Raw genomic sequence first — 18,035 nt, 5'->3', positions numbered from 1 at the left:
AATCAGATGACTCCTCCCCTTAAAACATGGTGAAAAAAAAAAAGTTTTCACCCAGAGCAATGCTAACCAGAAATATTAAATTCTAAAGTTTCAGCAGATGCAACACCAGAAATAGGTTATGGACCACTCTTACTTAAGTCTTTACCTAAATAATATAATAGAAAGTTACAATGTTGGCGAAAAGAACACACAGGCTTCCTACTGAACTTTATTTTAATGGGTTTCAGTGTTCTGTGACAGCTTTTGGTCAAGTTGTTTTTATTAAAAAGTACTCATTTAAAAAACTAACTTAAAAAGTGCCACACAGAATACCCCAGATGGTCTACCAAACATTCTCCTTTCGTTCTGAAGGTTTTTACAGCACATTGTAATCATTAACCAGTCATTTACTATTAAACTTCAATGGCCACTTGAGACAGTTCTGAGATTGTTCTTCCACTACTGACTAAGACAGGGGTGGCAAGTATTGGGGATAATATTCATTTGGCCTTCTGAGCTTTCTGGGCAGACTGGTGACTGCCAGCTCCAGCTGCCTCCTTGTCCACTGTTAAAAAAAAAAAAAAAAAAAAAAAAAAAAATATATATATATATATATATATATATATATATATATATATATATAATTTTTTTTAATGATTTTTTTACAGAGAGGAAGGGAGAGGGATAGAGAGTTAGAAACATCGATGAGAGAGTAACATCGATCAGCTGCCTCCTGCATAGCCCCCACTGGAGATGTACCTGCAACCAAGGTACATACCCTTGACCAGAATCGAACCTGGGGGACTTAAGTCCACAGGCCGACGCTCTATCCATTGAACCATACTGGTTAGGGCTCCACTGTTTTGATGGCACCTGTGTGTCTGTCTCATGTCACAAACAGCCAAACAGCCCAGAGGAGGATAGTCAGAGAAGTTCCCAACACACACGGGTTTGCCAGGAACCGTATCAATGATGGCAGCAAGTTTGCGGGCAATATGAGCTGTGTGACAGTTCAGCACAGGTGCATGTCCGGCACTGATCTGGCTTACATGGTTCAGGGTAATCACCTGAGCTGTGAAACCAGCTGCCTCCATTTCTGGATCATTTTTGCTGTCACTAGCCACATTGCCATGACAAACATCATTGACAGACATATTCCTTTTTTTTTTTTTAAAAAAAATATATATTTTTTTGAGAGGGAATCATTGATTGGCTGCCTCCTGCACACCCCCTACTGGGGATTGAGCCCACAACTCAAGCATGTGCCCTTGACCGAAATCGAACCTGGGACCCTTTAATCCCCAGGCTATGCTCTATCCAGCTAGCCAAACCAGCTAGGGCGACAGACACACTCCTGACACTGAAGCCCACATTGTCCCCAGGAAGAGCCTCACTCAAGGCTTCATGGTACATTTTAACAGACTTCACTTAGTTGTAATGTTGACTGAAGCCAAGATGACCACCATGCCAGGTTTGAGAACACCAGACTCCACTCAGCCTACAGGGACAGAACCAATGCCTCCAATTTTGTAGACATCCTGGAGGGGTGACACAGGGCCTTGTCATTTGGATGAGCTGGTGGCAGGATGCAATCCAGAGCTCCAAGCAGCCTGGTTCCACAGCTATTGCCATCATTATGGGGAACTTTCCACTTCTTGAAACAAAGCATGTTAGCACTTGGGTCCAGCCTGTTGTCACCATTCCAACCAGAAATTGGCAGAAATGCTTCTGTGTTAGAGTTGTAGCTAATTTTCTTTATGTAAGTGCTGACTTCTTTAACAATCTCCTTATATCTCTTCTGGCTTTAGGGTAGCTCAGTGTTAACACCAACAATCAGCTGTTTCACACACAGTTTGTAAACCAGAAGGGCATGCATGCTCACTGGTCTGCCCATTCTTGGAGATGCCTGCTTCAAGTTCATCAGCATCAGCAGCCACAATCAGGACAGCAGTCAGCCTGAGATGTGCTTGTAAATAACCATGTTTCTGATAAAGTCTCTGTGTCCTGGGGCATCAATGATGGTCAATAATACTTTCTAGTCTCAAATTTCCACAGGGAGATATCGATGGAGCTACCACCCTCACGTTCAGCTTTCGGTTTATCCAAGACGCAGGCATACAGTCCTTGAAAAAGCCTTTCCCATCTCTGCAGCCTCCTTGCCAAACATTTCAATGGTTCTTTTGTTGATCCCATCACATTTGTAGATCAGATGGCCAGTAGTGGTAGATTTGCTGGAATCTACATGTCCAAATATGATGATGTTGATTTGAGTCTTTTTCTTTCCTACTCTGGCTTAGATTTAGGGGTACTTTTCATGACACCTGTGCTCTGGTGGCAAACCTTTGTGAAAAAGCTCCACTGATTTGTTTTGTCACACCTGGGTTTTAGGCTCCAGGGTCTCTTGTTCTAAGACCAGGTGAAGGAGCAATGGCTGTCCAGGAACATTCTTTCCATGGCACATAGTGGGAGCATCAGAAGGGAGTGAAAACATGCAATATCTTTTAAGGCCTCAGCTTGGAACTGGCACACTGTCACTTCTGCTTGCCCATTGGTCAAAGCAAGTCACATGGTCAAGCCCAATGAGTCAGGGAACTGTTTTCCATTCCCTGGGATGCAAATATTTGCTTGACAATAATAAATCAACCACACCTCCTTCAGTCAATTCCCTAGCCCCTCTCCCTTTGTAGAATCAATCCTGCATGAACACAAGTATTTGTCTTTTTTGTGTAAACCTGAGCAGCAGAACATTGGTTTGAGGAAAATTGTGCAACTGAGCTGACTGATTTCTCCACAAATGAATTACCTTAAGCCTTACTGGACACTAACCATGCCATGTCTAAACTTTTCCCTATTTACTTATTTAATATCTTATTGTGGTAAAATATGCATAATGTAAAACGTAATCATCTTAACCATTTATAAGTGTATAGTTCAGTAGCGTGAAGTACATTCCCATTGTTGTGCAACCAATCTCCACAACTTGTTCATCTAGCAAAGTTGAAACTCTGGGTCCATTAAACAATAACTCCCCATTCCTCACTTCCCCCAGCCCTTGACAACTGCCATTCTACCTTCTGTTTCTATGAATCTGACTACTCATATAAGTGAAATTATATTGTATTTGTCTTTTTATGATTGGCTTATTTCACTTAGCATCATGTCCTCAAGGTTCATCCATAGTGGAACATGTGTCAGAATTTCCTTCTTTTTTAAGACTGAATAATATTCTATTGTATGTATATACCACCTTCTCTTTATCCTTTCATCCATCAATGGACACTTGGTTGGAGATTGCTTATACCTTTTGACTATTGTGAGTAATATTGCTATGAATATAGATGTATAAATAACTTTGAGATCATGCTTTCATTTCTTTTTGGTATATACCCCAAAGTGGAATTTCTATATCACATTGTAATTCTCTGTTTAATTCTTTGAGCAAACTTTATGCTGTTTCCATAGTACTTTAAGTATTTCCCCAGTTTTATACTCTCAACAACAGGGCAGCCAAACTTTTTATATTTCTCTGGAAAGCCTACTTTGGCCTTTCCACCAATGATGATGTCATACTGTATCTTTCTTCTTCAAAACTTCCTTCACTTTTACTTTTAGGTTCAGCTGCTGACTTTACCTCATTTCACTGAGAAAATAGAAGCCATTAGGTCCAAACATACTTATCCTCCTTGCCTCAGACAACATTCCTTCATTTTCACCATCTTCCCATTCTGCTTCCTGTTTGTTACAACCAAAGAGGGATACCCGCTGTTAGTCACAGCTAATCCCTTCATCTGATTCCACCCTCATCCTCAATTCAGGGATTCATCACCTCATTCATTTTCCCAGTTCCTTTCCCATCATCCTTACTGGACTGAGTGTTTTCTATCTTTAAAAAAATCCTCTCTTGAGGCCTGGCCAGATAGCTCAGTTGGTTAGAGCATCACCAGTCAGAGCACATACAAGAATTCACCAGTGAATGTATAAATAAGTGGAACAACGAGTCTCTCTCTCTCTCTCTCTCTTTCTCTCTCTCTCTCTCTCTCTCTCGCTCTCTCTCTCTCTCTCTCTCTCTCTCTCTCTCTCTCTCTCTCTCTCTCTCTCTCTCTCTCTCTCTCCCTCCCTCCCTCTCTCTCTCTCTCATCAATTATATATGTAAAAAACCAACCCATAAAAAACAAAAAAAAACAAACAAAAAACCCCACCACACCAAAAACACACACAAATGCTCTCCCTTTAAGAAGTTCACATCATCTATGCAGTATTCTTGCCAAAAATGTTTAACCTGAATCCAATCATGAGGAAACAATCAGACACATCCAGGATGTGGGACATGCTACGTGACAACTGGCCCGAACTCTTCTAGCTGTCAGTGCCATGAAAGACAAAAATCAGTAAAAATAAAAATACAGAGGCTGTTTTAGATTAAGGAGAATACAGAGACATGACAACCAAATGGAATGTATGAATATCAATTGGATCCAACACCAGGAAAACAGAAAGCAGCTAGAGAGGATGTTTCTGGACTGTTGGGGAAATGTGAATATGGTCTGTTTATGAGGTAATGTTATTGCTTCGATATTGTATTTCTTCAGGTGGGATATGGCATTGAGGTTATGTAGGGGAATGGCCCTGTTCTTAGGGAAAGCATGATGAGTATTTAGGAATATCTACAACTTATTTTTCATTTTCCACAATGAATATATATAGGTGTGAATGGGGGAAGTAAGTGTGGCAGTGTTAACAAATGATGACTAAAGAAAGGTAAAGGGTGAAGAGGATTGCATTGTATTCCTCTTTCAACTTTCTGCAGGTTTGAAACTTTTCAAAAGAAAAAGTTGATCAGAAAAGAAAAAGAATATTCCCTTGATTCATCTTTTTTTTATTTTATAAATATATTTTATTGATTTTTCACAGAGAGGAAGAGAGAGGGATAGAGAGTTAGAAACATCAATGAGAGAGAATCATCGATCAGCTGCCTCTTGCAACCCCCCCACTGGGGATGTGCCCGCAACCAAGGTACATGCCCTTGCCCGTAATCGAACCCAGGACCTTTCAGTCCGCAGGCCGACGCTCTATCCACTGAGTCAAACCGTTCCCGGCTTGATTCATATCTGCCTGTAGCTAGCTATTCCCAGTTTATGAGCCATTCTCAGCTCAATGATTGAGCCATTCACACATAATGCTTCCACCCTCATTTCCCTTCATCACTCGATCCATTCCTGCAGGCTTCTGGCCCTGAAACTGCTCTTGCTGGGTCCTGATGGCATCCATGCTGGCAACTCCCAGACCAGCATTCCACACAGCTGGTCACTCTCTGTTCTCCAGATACTCCTGTCTCTCAGCCTCAGAGACACCTTCTGGTTGCCCTTACAATGGCCTCTTCTTTTTTATCTTCTTTGCTTGCTTCTTTGCTCTCTCCAAAGTCTAAATTTTGGGTTCCTCAGATCTCAGCCTTTCTTCTTTAAAGCTCTCCTCAGGTGACTTTATCTATTCCTATAGAGTTAAAAGCTGAATTTGTTCTAATGATGTCCAAATGTGCACCTCCAGCCTGGATGTTGTCCACATTTGATGACTTCACATCTGTCCTTAAATATTTCACGTATATTTCAAGTTTAACTTTTAATTATTTGTTCATTAATTGAGCAAATACGGAGTGTCCACTATGTATTAGGCAACTGTCCTAAACAGTGGGGACATAGAGAACAAGCCTGTTATGGCTGTGCCATTCCAGTTGTGAAAGACAGCAAATATAAAAGAATGTGGTGATCATACAGGCCATAAAGAGAATACATTTTTTAAAAAAGGGGATATGTTAGAGACTGTTTGGGTGCATCTATACCTATTTTTGGGTGACCAGAGAAGACCTCTTTTCTAAAATGAAACGGAGCTCAGGATGAGAAGTGGGGGCCAACAAGAGAAGATTTAGAGATGGGGAGTTGAGGTGGAGGGGGCAGCTAGCTGCCCTCAGGTGGGAATGTGCTTGGCACGCTCCAGACCTAAGGTGTACCCCCAGAGCTCAGAACCTTGATCCCCTCTCTCTCTGGTTCATAGTTTTGAATTCCAGGCAGTTAAGACATGCTGATTAACTCTATCTGAAAAACCTTCACTTGATCTTGAATTCCTATTTTAGAATCTTCTTCAGATTAGGAACTGCTCTCTGTCTGGGATGGAAAACACTTTGATTCTTGTATTGGCAAAGGGTCAGCCTGTTAGGTCAGAATCTCACCGGTCCTTTCTCCCTCCACCATGTGCAAAGCCCAAGTAGTCATCCTGAAATCTTCTTGAAGAGGGAAGGTTTCCGTCCTCTACGGCTCCCTCCCAGCCCACTCTTGCCCTCTGTAGCCGCCATTATATTCCTGGAGACTGGAGAGTAAGTGTCTCTCCCAGCAAAGTGGAAAAGGTGACCTGACTCTGTTTTATAATCTTTCCTGGGTAGGATTTGCAACCAATGATAATAAAAGCCCACCTCCCTCAGGGATAGATCCCATTAGGCCTTTGCTAATGAGGCAAAAATCCATCTTTTCCTAAATGAAGGGTGTGTGTGTGTGTGTGTGTGTGTGTGTGTGTGTGTGTGAAACCACTCCTTAAATAAATTTGAAACATACTTAAAACTTAATCTTTTTGAGTGAGCAATGCATTCATATTTTCCTAAAATTTAGAACATTAAAAAAGTATACGAGACCGGTTTGGCTCAATGGATAGAGCTTCGGCTTGGGGACTGAAGGGTCCCGTGTTCGATTCCGGTCAAGGGCATGTACCTGGTTGTGGACATATCCCCAGTAGGGGGTGTGCAAGAGGCAGCTGATCGATGACACTCTCATCGATGTTTCTAACTCTCTATCTCTCTCCCTTCCTCTCTGTACAAAATCAATAAAATATATTAAAAAAAAATGTATAGCAAAAAATGTTCCCCCTCAGCCCTGACCCTAACCTCCCATTTCCTGTCCTCCTCCATCCCCTGCCCTGCAAATGGATAACTACTATCATTAGTTTCTTATGTATCTTGTGTGAGGACCCACTTGGAATCCCTGAATTGGAACAAGAAGATTATTTTAAGATAAAGATGTTTGAGATTCAATAGATACAGAAAAAAAGTCTTCTTGGAGTTTCTCTTATCCAACTCAAATCAGAAACCTTGGAGAAATGAGGACTGCTATGAATTCCCTCTTCAGGACAGCTTCTACTACCAGGACAGAGAGAGAGCACCTGCATGAACAAACATTATTACAAACTTTCTTATCTCTGGTTTATTCTCCTGAAAATCCATTTGTCTTTCCTAAAGAAATCTTTTTGTTCTTCCTGTGGAAGCCCTTTTTCCCCCTTTCCATTTCTCTTTCTCCTACTAAGTATCTATAATAATAAAAGCATAATATGCTAATTAGGCCAGACAGCCGAACGACCCTCCGGATGTCCTTGCAGACAACCTTCTGGACAAAGCCAGGCCTGCGAGGGCTGAGGCAAGCCATGCGGCTGGGAGGGCTGAGCCCCTTGCACCAATGTTGTGCATCGGGCCTCTAGAATAAATATAAAAGGCCCAAATTCTAAAGACCACTTTAATGTAGTCATCACTGGGCAATCCCACACGAATGCTTAAATAGGTTCCGACTTCCCTCTTGCTGATCTTTTGTTTAGTCTGCAAGCCTCCACCTTCCGAACCTAAGAGGACAGAGGAAAGCTGTTTCTCCCTGACACTTGCAAAGACTTTTATATATACTGTGCAAGCAAATATATTCTTCTCACCCTACTTGTACATACAGCACTTATTTATTTATTTATTTATTTATTTATTTATTTATTTAAACACATGTGATTTCACTCTATAAAATTGCTTTTTTTTTTCCACTTGAAAATATATCTTGGAAACCTTCCAATATCTGTACATAAAGAGCATCCTCATTATTTTTTTTTTTAAATGTGTCTTTATAGATTTCAGAAGAGAGGAAGGGAGAGGGGGAGAGAGATAGAAACATCAATGATGAGAGAGAATCATTGATCAGCTGCCTATAGGGGATCAAGCCCAAATCCCAGGTATGTACCCTGACCGGGAATTGAACTGTTCCTTATTTTCATGGGTTGATACTCAACCACTGAGCCACACCAGCTGGACTTCTTTGTATTTTAAAAAATTCTTATTCTTTTTTGTTGTTTGTTATTATTATTATTTTTAATACTTAAACTTTTTTTTTTGCTATTTTAAAAATTAACTTTATTGAGGTATAATTTACATACAATAAACTTCATTTATACATTTTAAGCATGATTTTGATGACTTCTGATGAATGTACACACCTAAACAAGAGCTAGCACCCATCCATTACCAGAGGATCCTTAGTCCTTCTTTGCAGTCCCCTGAATTTCAGGCAACCACTGTACTGCCTTCTGTCACTGTAAATTTGCTTCTCTTGTTTAAAAATGTTATATAAATGGAATCATGTGATAGATACTCTTTTGTATCTAGCTTGTTTTATTCCCTACAGCGATTAAAAAAAAATGATTTTAGACAGAGAGGAAGAGAGACAGAGATAGAAATGTTCATTTGTTGTTACACCTTTTTATGTATTCATTGGTTGATTCTTTTAAAAAAATATTTTATTGGTTTTTATACAGAGAGAAGGAGAGAGGGACAGAGAACTAGAAACGTCGATGAGAGAGAAACATTGACCAGCTGCCCCCTGCACACCCCCCACCGGGGATGTGCCCGCAACCAATGTACATGCCCCTGACCGGAATTGAACCTGGGACCCTTCAGTCCGCAGACCAAGGCTCTCCCACTGAGCCAATTGGTTGATTCTTGTATGTGCCTTGACTGGGGATCAAATCCCAAATCCTTAAGGTATCAGGATGATGCTCTAATCTTTTATTTTTTGATACATGCATATAATTAATAATGAAGCAATTTACCACCACCACCAACAAAAAAAAAATTAGAAAAATTCATGAGACTTCAGTGCTGTGGAATAGTATGGGAAAACAAGGCAAAAAGATACAGCAACTGACCCAGAAAGCTGAATGAAGAGGGAAGCAAAGGCAAATTTGGCTAGGATAGTATTATATGCTCTTGAAAAGGAGAATGGTTGCAGAAATAACCACTTATTTAACTGCTTAGAAGCAGGCAGCCTTACTGTACGCTGCATGGAAGGGAAGCAAAGAACTAAGAAGGGAAAGAGAGGAGAGGGAGAAGAGCAATATGGAATCCAGGGTAAGCATATGGAAGAGATTGAGATAGAGTTACAAAGAGATGACTCCAAGGCCTTTTGTTTCCTCTGAACTCTAAAAAGACCTGTTCTGAATCTTCAAGTATGTCAGTTAAATTCAACGATCACAGAAATAGGTACTGAGAAGGAGCGGTGGAGAGAGTGCTTCACAAAGTACAGTGAGGACGTGGTCCCTGCTCTCAAGGAGCTTAGCATCTTATGTGGGGAGAGATTCCATGCACAAAACAACGGTGAAACATATTTACAAAGCAACAGAAATACAAATAAGTATACATAGGAATAAGTAGCATATGAAAGCTAAGGGGTACTGTGTCAGTAGTTGCTTAGAAGTCCCTAGTTCAGTCAAAGAAGACTTTCTGAAAGAAAAAGTCTTGGACTTTGAGTATAATGTTAGTGGAGAGTAGGAGATATGCCAAGGCATAGAAGTGGAAGCAAATATGCCTTGTCCAGTAGGTAAGCAGAATAGGTTGATTAGAGTAAGAAGTCTCAAAGGGTCTTGTTAAGGAATATGATGAAATAGTAGGTGTCTATTTGGTGAGAGAGACTGCAATGTTGGGTCTGGTCCCTAAAACAAACAAATAAATAAAGGAAGATGTTTTCTTTAGGTAGTAAGTGGCCATAGGTCCAGGAGCAAATCCACTGCTCTCAAATTTTTGTAGTTCCTCTAAGACTAGTAATAATATGGTAGAGAAGTATTCAGCATTCTTCAGCAGTTCAAGAACTCTTGCAGCCTTCTGCAAGAACTCTTATGAAGGGACAGGTGGAAAAATTCAATGAAATTCAAAGACTGAGGGTCTATCACCCAAAGGCTAGCCAGATCGCAGGGATCTCAAGTGCTCAAGCAGAATGTCCCAGACCCCTGTTACTGATTCCTGGTGAGGAGCAGATTATGTATACTTCTAAAGTAATTTATTTTTTTAATTGCCACGACAATCAACTTTGATATTAACATTTTGTAAGTTAAAATAGGAGTATAAGAAGAGACCTAATCTATAAGGAATGCTCACGTTCCTGAAGAAGGCACAGGTCTGTAAGAGCCCAAATTTCCCCCCATCTTTAAATGGAAAGGCAAAACATCACACCTTGAAAGGAGGCTTTTCTCAGCCAAAGTCAATAAGACCTCTTTAAGCCTATTGAGCTGAAGCTGTTCCAGGAAGGAAAAGAGTCCAGGCCAGATATTCAGCAGCAGCCAGAGTTGGATTCTGTGTCACCTGAGTTCCGCTGGGTGGCGATGGGTGTCACTGATGTGGAAATACACTGTTGAGGACTGATCTTGATGCCATTTGCCTCATTGTGGACATGAAATAAACCCTGCTGGGTCTGCCTGTATGTTTCTTTGGCTGTGTTAATGAAGGCCTCTTCAACATGGCAGGCTGTTTTGGCTGACGTTTCCATGAATAAAAGTCCACGCTCCTGAACAAAGGCCGCTCTGTCATCTTTCTTCACATCCTTGTGGGACTCAGAGTCACTCTTATTCCCATTCAGTATGATAACCATGTTGGGACTAGGGTGCTGCTGGGCATCCTCTAACCATGCGGTCAGGTGGTCGAAGGTTTCATGCCTTGTAATGTCTTACACCGGCAGTGTCCCAGCTGCTCCCCTGTAGTAGGAATGGGTGATAGAATGGAAGGATTCTTGCCCAACCGTATCCCGGATTTGCAGTTCGATTTATTTCCCATCAATGTTGACCATATGGGCCCCAAACTCCACACCTCTGGGGAGGCTGTGGACAGACTGGAACTGCTTGTCTAAAACCTGCGGGAGAAGACATGACTTCCCCACACCTGAAAGAGGACGCACATTCTAGCCTTCACATGGCCGGGGAGCAGTCCTGAGTCACTCGTCTTTAAAAACATTTTTAAAAAAATTGATTTCAGAGAGGAAGGGAGAGGGAGAGAGAGATAGAAATATCAATAATGGGAATCATTGATCGGCTGTCTCCTCCAGGCCCCACACTGGGTGTAGAGCCCAAAACCTGGGCATATGTCCTGACCAGGAATCAAACCATGATCTTCCAGTTTACAGGTCAACGCTCAACTGTTGAGCCATGCCAACTGGGCAATGCTCTAACTTTTGAGAGTCATCCATGCTGTCATCCATTTCAGTAATTTCATCATTTTTATTATAACCCCTTTCTATGGCTATACTAAATTTTGTTTATCCATGCCCTAGCTGATGGATATTTGAATTGTTTTCAGTTTTTAAAAATTATGAATGAAGGTGCTATGCATCTTTGTGTACAAATATTTTTTTTCTTAAGGTAACTTATGCATTTTTGATAACTTGGCATCTTAATGTAGACATTCACAAACACTTGAGCAACCAGATTACATACAGTTGGTGATCATTAGCTGTTTTCACCTGTGGCTATTGATATTTCTGTATAAGTCCTTTTGTGGGCATTTAAAAAATCGCTTTTTGATTAACACCTAAGAGTAGAATTAATGGGTCCTATGGTAGGTATATTCTTTAGGTCCCCAAGTGGTTGTACTATTTTCAATTCCTGCCAATAAGATATAAGAATTCCAGTTTCTCTCCATCCTAGCCGACACTTGGTATTGGAAATCTTCCCAATTTTAGCCGTTCGAGAAGGTATCTTGCTGTGGTTTTATTTTGCATTTCTCTGATGACTAATAATGTAGAGCATCTTTTCATGTGCTTGTCGGCCATTTCTACAGTGTTGTGAGGCGTCTACTCATATCTTTTGCTCATCCCCTCTCCCCACATTGAGTTGTGTGCTTTTCTATTAATGAGTTATCCAAACTCTTTATCTATTTGGAATGCAAGTCCTCTTTCAGATACATGTGCTGTCAATAGTTACTCTCAGGCTGTGGTTTGACTTTTCAGAGCAGGAAGTTTTAATCCTGACGAAGTCTGACTTTTTCCCATGGCGTGCTGACCTCCCAGGCCCCACACTCCTCTGGGGTCCCCCTCGACTCACTTCAATCTCTTTCTTTCCTGCTTTGCAGATCAGCTTGTCCAGCTCCTTTCTCCAATCGTTTACAAAATCCTTCTCAGTGCTCAATTGAGAGAGTGAGAGAGAGAAAAAGAGAGGGAGGGAGAGAAAGAGAGAGAGAGAGAGAGAGGAGAGAGGGAGGGAGAGAGGAGGGAGAGAGAGAGAGAGAGAGAGAGAGAGAGAGAGAGAGAGAGAGAGAGAGAAAATGAATGACAACTATCCTTGGAAAAAATATCTTTCTACCCTTCTCTCTCCTTGTGCTCTCTCTTCCTCTTCCATGCCTTGCACATAATCTCTTTCTTTTCCATCCCCGTACTCCTCTGTAATTTGCTCTGCTTCTCATTTATTTTAGACCAACGAGAATAAAATCAGGCCTTTTCCCAAACTGAAGCTTTCATACAAAGTGTTCTGCCTGAAACTTCTCCAGATCCAATAGTGTCAGAAAAAACCCTCAGGGATGGGCACCTAGGAAGTAAAGCCGGTGACACCAGGAACCTCCAATTGCAGCTTGATTGGATGAAAAGAGGCTTATACAGGTTATGTTAAGAGCAAACTGCATTTCTTCTCCTGGAACATTCTCACCTGTGGCCTCCTCCTGCCAGATTAGATCATGAAAATCTATGGAAGCCTTATTAACCCTCCTCATCTGCATCAGAGTCACTCACCTGCGTAGCTTTTTAAATTTTTAAAATTTAATTTATCTGTTTCACCACTATTTTTTTTCTTAAAATTTTTATTGAGTTTATTTATTTTAGACAGGAAGAGAGAGATAGAAACACCAATGATGAGAGAGAATCATTGATCGGCTGCCTTCTGTATGCCCCGCACTGGGAATCGAGCCCACAACCCAGGCATATACCCTGACTGGGAATTGAACTGGTGACCTCCAGGTTCATAGGTTGATGTTCAACCACTCAGCCATGCTGGCTGGGCCTGGGTAGCTTTTATTATCACCTCTTTCCCTCCTGCACCAGAGTTGACTCTATCCATTAGACAGTAGTGGTTCTCAAAGTGTCGTCTGCATCACCCAGGCAGCTGTTAGAAATGCAGATTTCTGATTGTAGCAGTGGGTCTCACACTTGAGTGTGCATCCAAATCATTGGGAGCATTTGTGAGAACAATTAGAGCAGAGATTTCTGGAGCAGCTCCAAAATCCAGTAGTCTGGGACGAGCCTGAGAATTTGCATTTCCACTCCACTAGTGGTTCTGATTCTGTTGGTCTGGGGTCAGGGAGGACTGGACAGCCTATTATTTTAGAAACCTCTCATGGTTCTGATGTGCAGCCAGACTTGAGAGCTCCTGGGGCATGGGCTGGGGTACAACACGGCTAGAGCTACACAATTTTAGTGGAGTAAACAGTGTTTTAAATACAGAACCTTCCTAAAGGGTTGTTTCCCTTGTCTAGTTGTCCTTACATGTCAACCCTGCACCGCCAGTGTGCTCAGGGCCCCACAGGTTTTCACTAAGGACTTGCAAAGCTTTGAATGTGCCTCTAAGCAGGGCTGTGCTGGCCTGGCTATTGGCACTTGGCCCCAGGTGCTGTTGCAGGGTAAGAGGAGCTAGTCCTTTGAGAGCTCTGGGCAGGGCCACAGCTCACTTGGGTGGAAAGAACCATGTTTTTTATTATTTTTTTATAGTTATTGCTGGTAGGTAGTAAATATCAAAACTATTGCCAAGGGCCTCAAGACTCGGACTACATTGGAGGCTGTTCTATGATGATTGTGTTCATTGCATTACATGCAAGCCTTTGCTATTCAGCCATGCTTCTCTCAAATGTGGTCACCCAGACTTTTGTACTCTTTTACTGAGGCATAATCTACATACAGTAAAATGCACACATCCTAAACAGACAGTTCAGTGAATTTTTACCTATGTATGCACCATGTCTCCACCACGCAGATGAGCACAGAGGACATTTCCATGATCCAGTAAGTTCCTTGGAGTCCTATTTTGGTCAATTCTCACCTCCCACTGTTGATCTGTATTGACACAGATGAGCTTTGCCTCTTCTGAACTTCATATGAATATCGTCACATAGGATGCATTTTTGTGTGTGTGTGTGTGTGTGTTTGGTTTCTTTTTCTTAACATTGTTTTTGAGATTTACCCATATTATTGTGTATAAGAGCAGTTCATTCATTTTCCTTTTGTGCTATACACAATATAGTTACCCATTCTTCTATTGATGGACATTTGAGCTGGATTCAGATTTTAGCTATTATCAATTCAGCTGCAGTGTCCATTTTTGTATATGTCCTTTGCTGTGTAAAAATTCATTTCTTTTTTTAAAAAAAAGTTTTTATTGGTTTTATTTATTTATTTATTTATTTATTTATTTATTTATATATAGAGAGAGTAAGGGAGAAGTAGAAAGAGAGAGAAACATCGGTAAGAGAGAAGCATCCATCAGCTGCCTTCTGCAGGTCCCCTTCTGGAACCTGGGCATGTGCCCTCACTAGGAATTGAACTAGTGACCTCTTGGGACAATGCTCAATGAACTGTGCCAGGGCAACACTCATTTCTTTTTTCTTTTAAAAAAAATATATTTTATTGATTTTTTACAGAGAGGAAGTGAGAGGGAGAGAGAATTAGAAATATCTGTGAGAGAGAAACATCAATGAGCTGCCTTCTGCACACCTACCACTGGGGATGTACCCGTAACCAAGGTACATGCCCTTGACAAGAATTGAACCTGGGACCCTTCAGTCTGCAGGCTGACGCTCTACCCACTGAGCCAAACCGCTTAGGCCCTAATCATTGGGGCAACACTCATTTCTTTTGAGCATGTACTGGGAGTGGAAATGCTCAGTCATATGCTTACGTTTAACTTTATTTTTTTATTTAAAAAATATTTTATTGATTTTTTACAGAGAGAAAGAGGGATAGAGAATTAGAAACATTGATGAGAGAATCATCGATCAGCTGCCTCTTGCACACTCCTACTGCGGATGTGCCCGCAACCAAGGTACATGCCCTTGACTGGAATCGAACCTGGGATCTTTCAGTCTGCAGGCGGATGCTTTATCCACTGAGCCAAACCAGTTTTGGCTGTTTACATTTAACTTTAGAAGAAATTGCCAAACAGTTCTCTGAAGTACTTATACTGTGCACACCATTAATAGTATACGAGGGTTCTGGTTGCTCCACAGCCTAACTCAACCTTGCTATTTTTAGATGTTTGATTTTAGCTCTACTAGAGAGTATGTAGCCACAGTACATTGTAGTTTTAATTTTAATTTTTCTGTAATCATTAATACTTAGCATCTTCTTATGATTCCTGGCCATGATTCCTGGACATTCCTTTATGTGAAGTGCCTGTCCAAGTTATTTGTCTATATTTTCTAGTGGGTATCTGAGACCTTTTAATTAAAAGTGTTATGAAATAGTGGCTTACTTATTGAGAGGGATTGAGAGGGTCTCAAGTGGGTTTGTGAAAAGGAGAATGAATGAGATAAGGGCCCTTCTTACTGAGTCTGTTCCTCTGAAACTTACTGATCTCTTTCTCCCCAGGACCTAGAAGAGGGACATGCACAAGACTGGAACCCAGTAAAAGTTCATCAGATATGCGGACCATCCTTCGTTTTTTGTGTGGGAGGGGTGATGGGCTGTGGTGGACCTTGCAATCAATGACATCTGTCACTCTCTACTCTTCTGCTGGGGGCTAATTCCAGCAGGTCATAAATGCAAGAAGTTCACCAAAAGGTTGTTGAACCTTGAGGCTTTAGCAGGGCTGAAGATACATATTATTGCCTGCTGACTGACTGCTGAGGGCATTTCCCCAAACATGAAAATCTATATACTGTATGTTATTACCTGTTGCTGGCCAAACAGCTGAGCAGTCAAAGGCAGTTCCCTCAACCTGATACTTTACTGCTTACCAACCTTTACCTTTAATATGTGTATTTGCTTTGCTTTAGGAAAAAATGTGCGAATAAAAAAAACCTCAGGCCCGGAGATTCAGGAGAACTTAGTTACTAAAGCTAAGCTCCATCTGGCTCCTCCATGTATTCCAAATTTATATTTCATGTCTAGTCTCTTTATTAATTTACTCACAGTCCTTCTCCAGATTCCTAAACCCTTCTAGATGCAGGATAACACCTTGGCACTCTTCCATCCCTCTGAAGCTACACCAGACCTTGGGTACCCAGTGCTGGACATGGGCTCATAAGCAGCCTTAGACTACCAGATAGCTAATACAGCCCTGATTCAAACTTATTGATTAGCCTGCTTGGGTCCCATAAATACCCTCTCCAGAAATTGGGGTTCTCCACAATCCCCTGGGATTGCATCACTCTTTATGCTTTAATTAAAAATGTTTTTTTTTAAATCCTCACTTGAGGCTATTTTTTTCCATTGACTTTTAGAGAGAGTGGAATTTTTCCCATTGATTTTTTAGAGAGAGTGGAAAAGAGAGGGAAAGACAGTGAAATATCGATGTGAGAGAAAAACATGGATTGCTTGCCTCCTGTGGCTGCAGAGAAGCCTGCAACTGAGGTACGTGCCCTTGACCAGAATCAACCCAGGGACGCGCTGTCCACTGAACCACACTGGTCAGGGCTATGCTTCAATTTCTTTAAAGTAAAGATGCATCAATGGCACAGGTTTTCTAGCCTCTAGAGCCAGGATTCCCAGAAGAGTTCCTCTGAGACCACAGCCAGGTATTTGTTGTTGACCATTTGCTCTGCCCACGATGATTTCCAGATTGGGGATTAGTGTGGGATGCATTGTGTTCTTTTGTATGCAGGACTCTGATAAGCACCCTCCATCTCATCTCCTTTGCCACCTGGCTCGCAAGCAGAGCAATTAGTGTTTGTGAACTGAATGGAGAAGTGAATGATTTAGGGTCTGACTCAGTTCCCAATCAGACAAGCCATTCCTGCTACCTTGGGCCAAAGGAAAAAACAAACTGCCTTTTCATGTTTTTCCAGAGACTCAGAAATGTAGATGTCTTCCTGTCTTGATGACTTCATCGAGTCCTAACATCCCTTGATTATTGAACATTGTTGTGGCCACTAAATTGTTTGAAACATTAAATTCCATTTCTGCATTGACATCACAATAAAAGACGTGTTCAATTAGTAAAAACATGTTAAGAGAATAAAATGCTCAGTTATGCAGTTCTGGAATCCCCAGAATCAATCAATCATTTAGGTAGCTAACATTTATTATGTATCTCTTTGGTGCCAGGCATTGCGTGGGGTGTATAATATTGGAGATTTCAGTCTGGGGTGAAAGACTTTTCTGGCTTAGTTTCTTCTCCTGACACTTCATTTCTTATCCTCTCCTGGTGTGTGATTTCTCCCGTACTTGTGGATCCTCCGACACCCACTGATGGCTGTTGGATCCCAGTCTCTGGCTAGTTTCCAGTGTCTGATTGTGCTAGGTTGTAATTCCATGTGCTGACAGTAGGCGTCTCCCTTTTAACACCCGATATACTCCCATAGCTGAAAATGTTGTTTTATGGGTGACAAATAAATTGTGAACTTAACGTTTTATTATTTATTTATTTACTTATTTTAAAATCTTTAAAAAAATATATTTTATTGATTTTCTACAGAGAGGAAGGGAGAGGGATAGAGAGCTAGACACGTCGATGAGAGAGAAACATCAACCAAATGCCTCCTGCACATCCCCTACCGGGGATGTGCCCGCAACCAAGGTTGCAACCGGAATCGAACCTGGGACCTTCCAGTCCACAGACCGACGCTCTATCCACTGAGCCAAACCAGTTTTGGCTATTTACTTATTTTTAAATCTTTATTGTTGAAAGTATTACATAGGTTCTCCTTTTCCCATCAGTTTTTTTAAAGGGAGAGTGGAATAGAGAGGGAAAGACAGAGGGAAACATTAATGTGAAAAAAAACCCGCATGGACTTGTTGCCTCCTGCC

The 18,035-nt window shown here is 41.3% G+C and overlaps 2 pseudogenes; both read right to left on the bottom strand.

Annotated features, from left to right (window-relative positions):
* Positions 1–1,403: 1,403 nt before the first annotated feature.
* On the bottom strand, positions 1,404–5,247 carry LOC118708447 (annotated as a pseudogene).
* A 4,557-nt stretch (positions 5,248–9,804) lies between these two features.
* On the bottom strand, positions 9,805–11,023 carry LOC118708169 (annotated as a pseudogene).
* Between the last annotated feature and the right edge of the window lie 7,012 nt (positions 11,024–18,035).

Source organism: Pipistrellus kuhlii, unplaced genomic scaffold (genome assembly GCF_014108245.1).
Source record: "Pipistrellus kuhlii isolate mPipKuh1 unplaced genomic scaffold, mPipKuh1.p scaffold_m20_p_6, whole genome shotgun sequence".
In the NCBI taxonomy this organism is placed as follows: domain Eukaryota; kingdom Metazoa; phylum Chordata; class Mammalia; order Chiroptera; family Vespertilionidae; genus Pipistrellus; species Pipistrellus kuhlii.
Note: the sequence above shows the minus strand (reverse complement) of the source record. Positions and strands in the feature narration are given on the sequence as shown.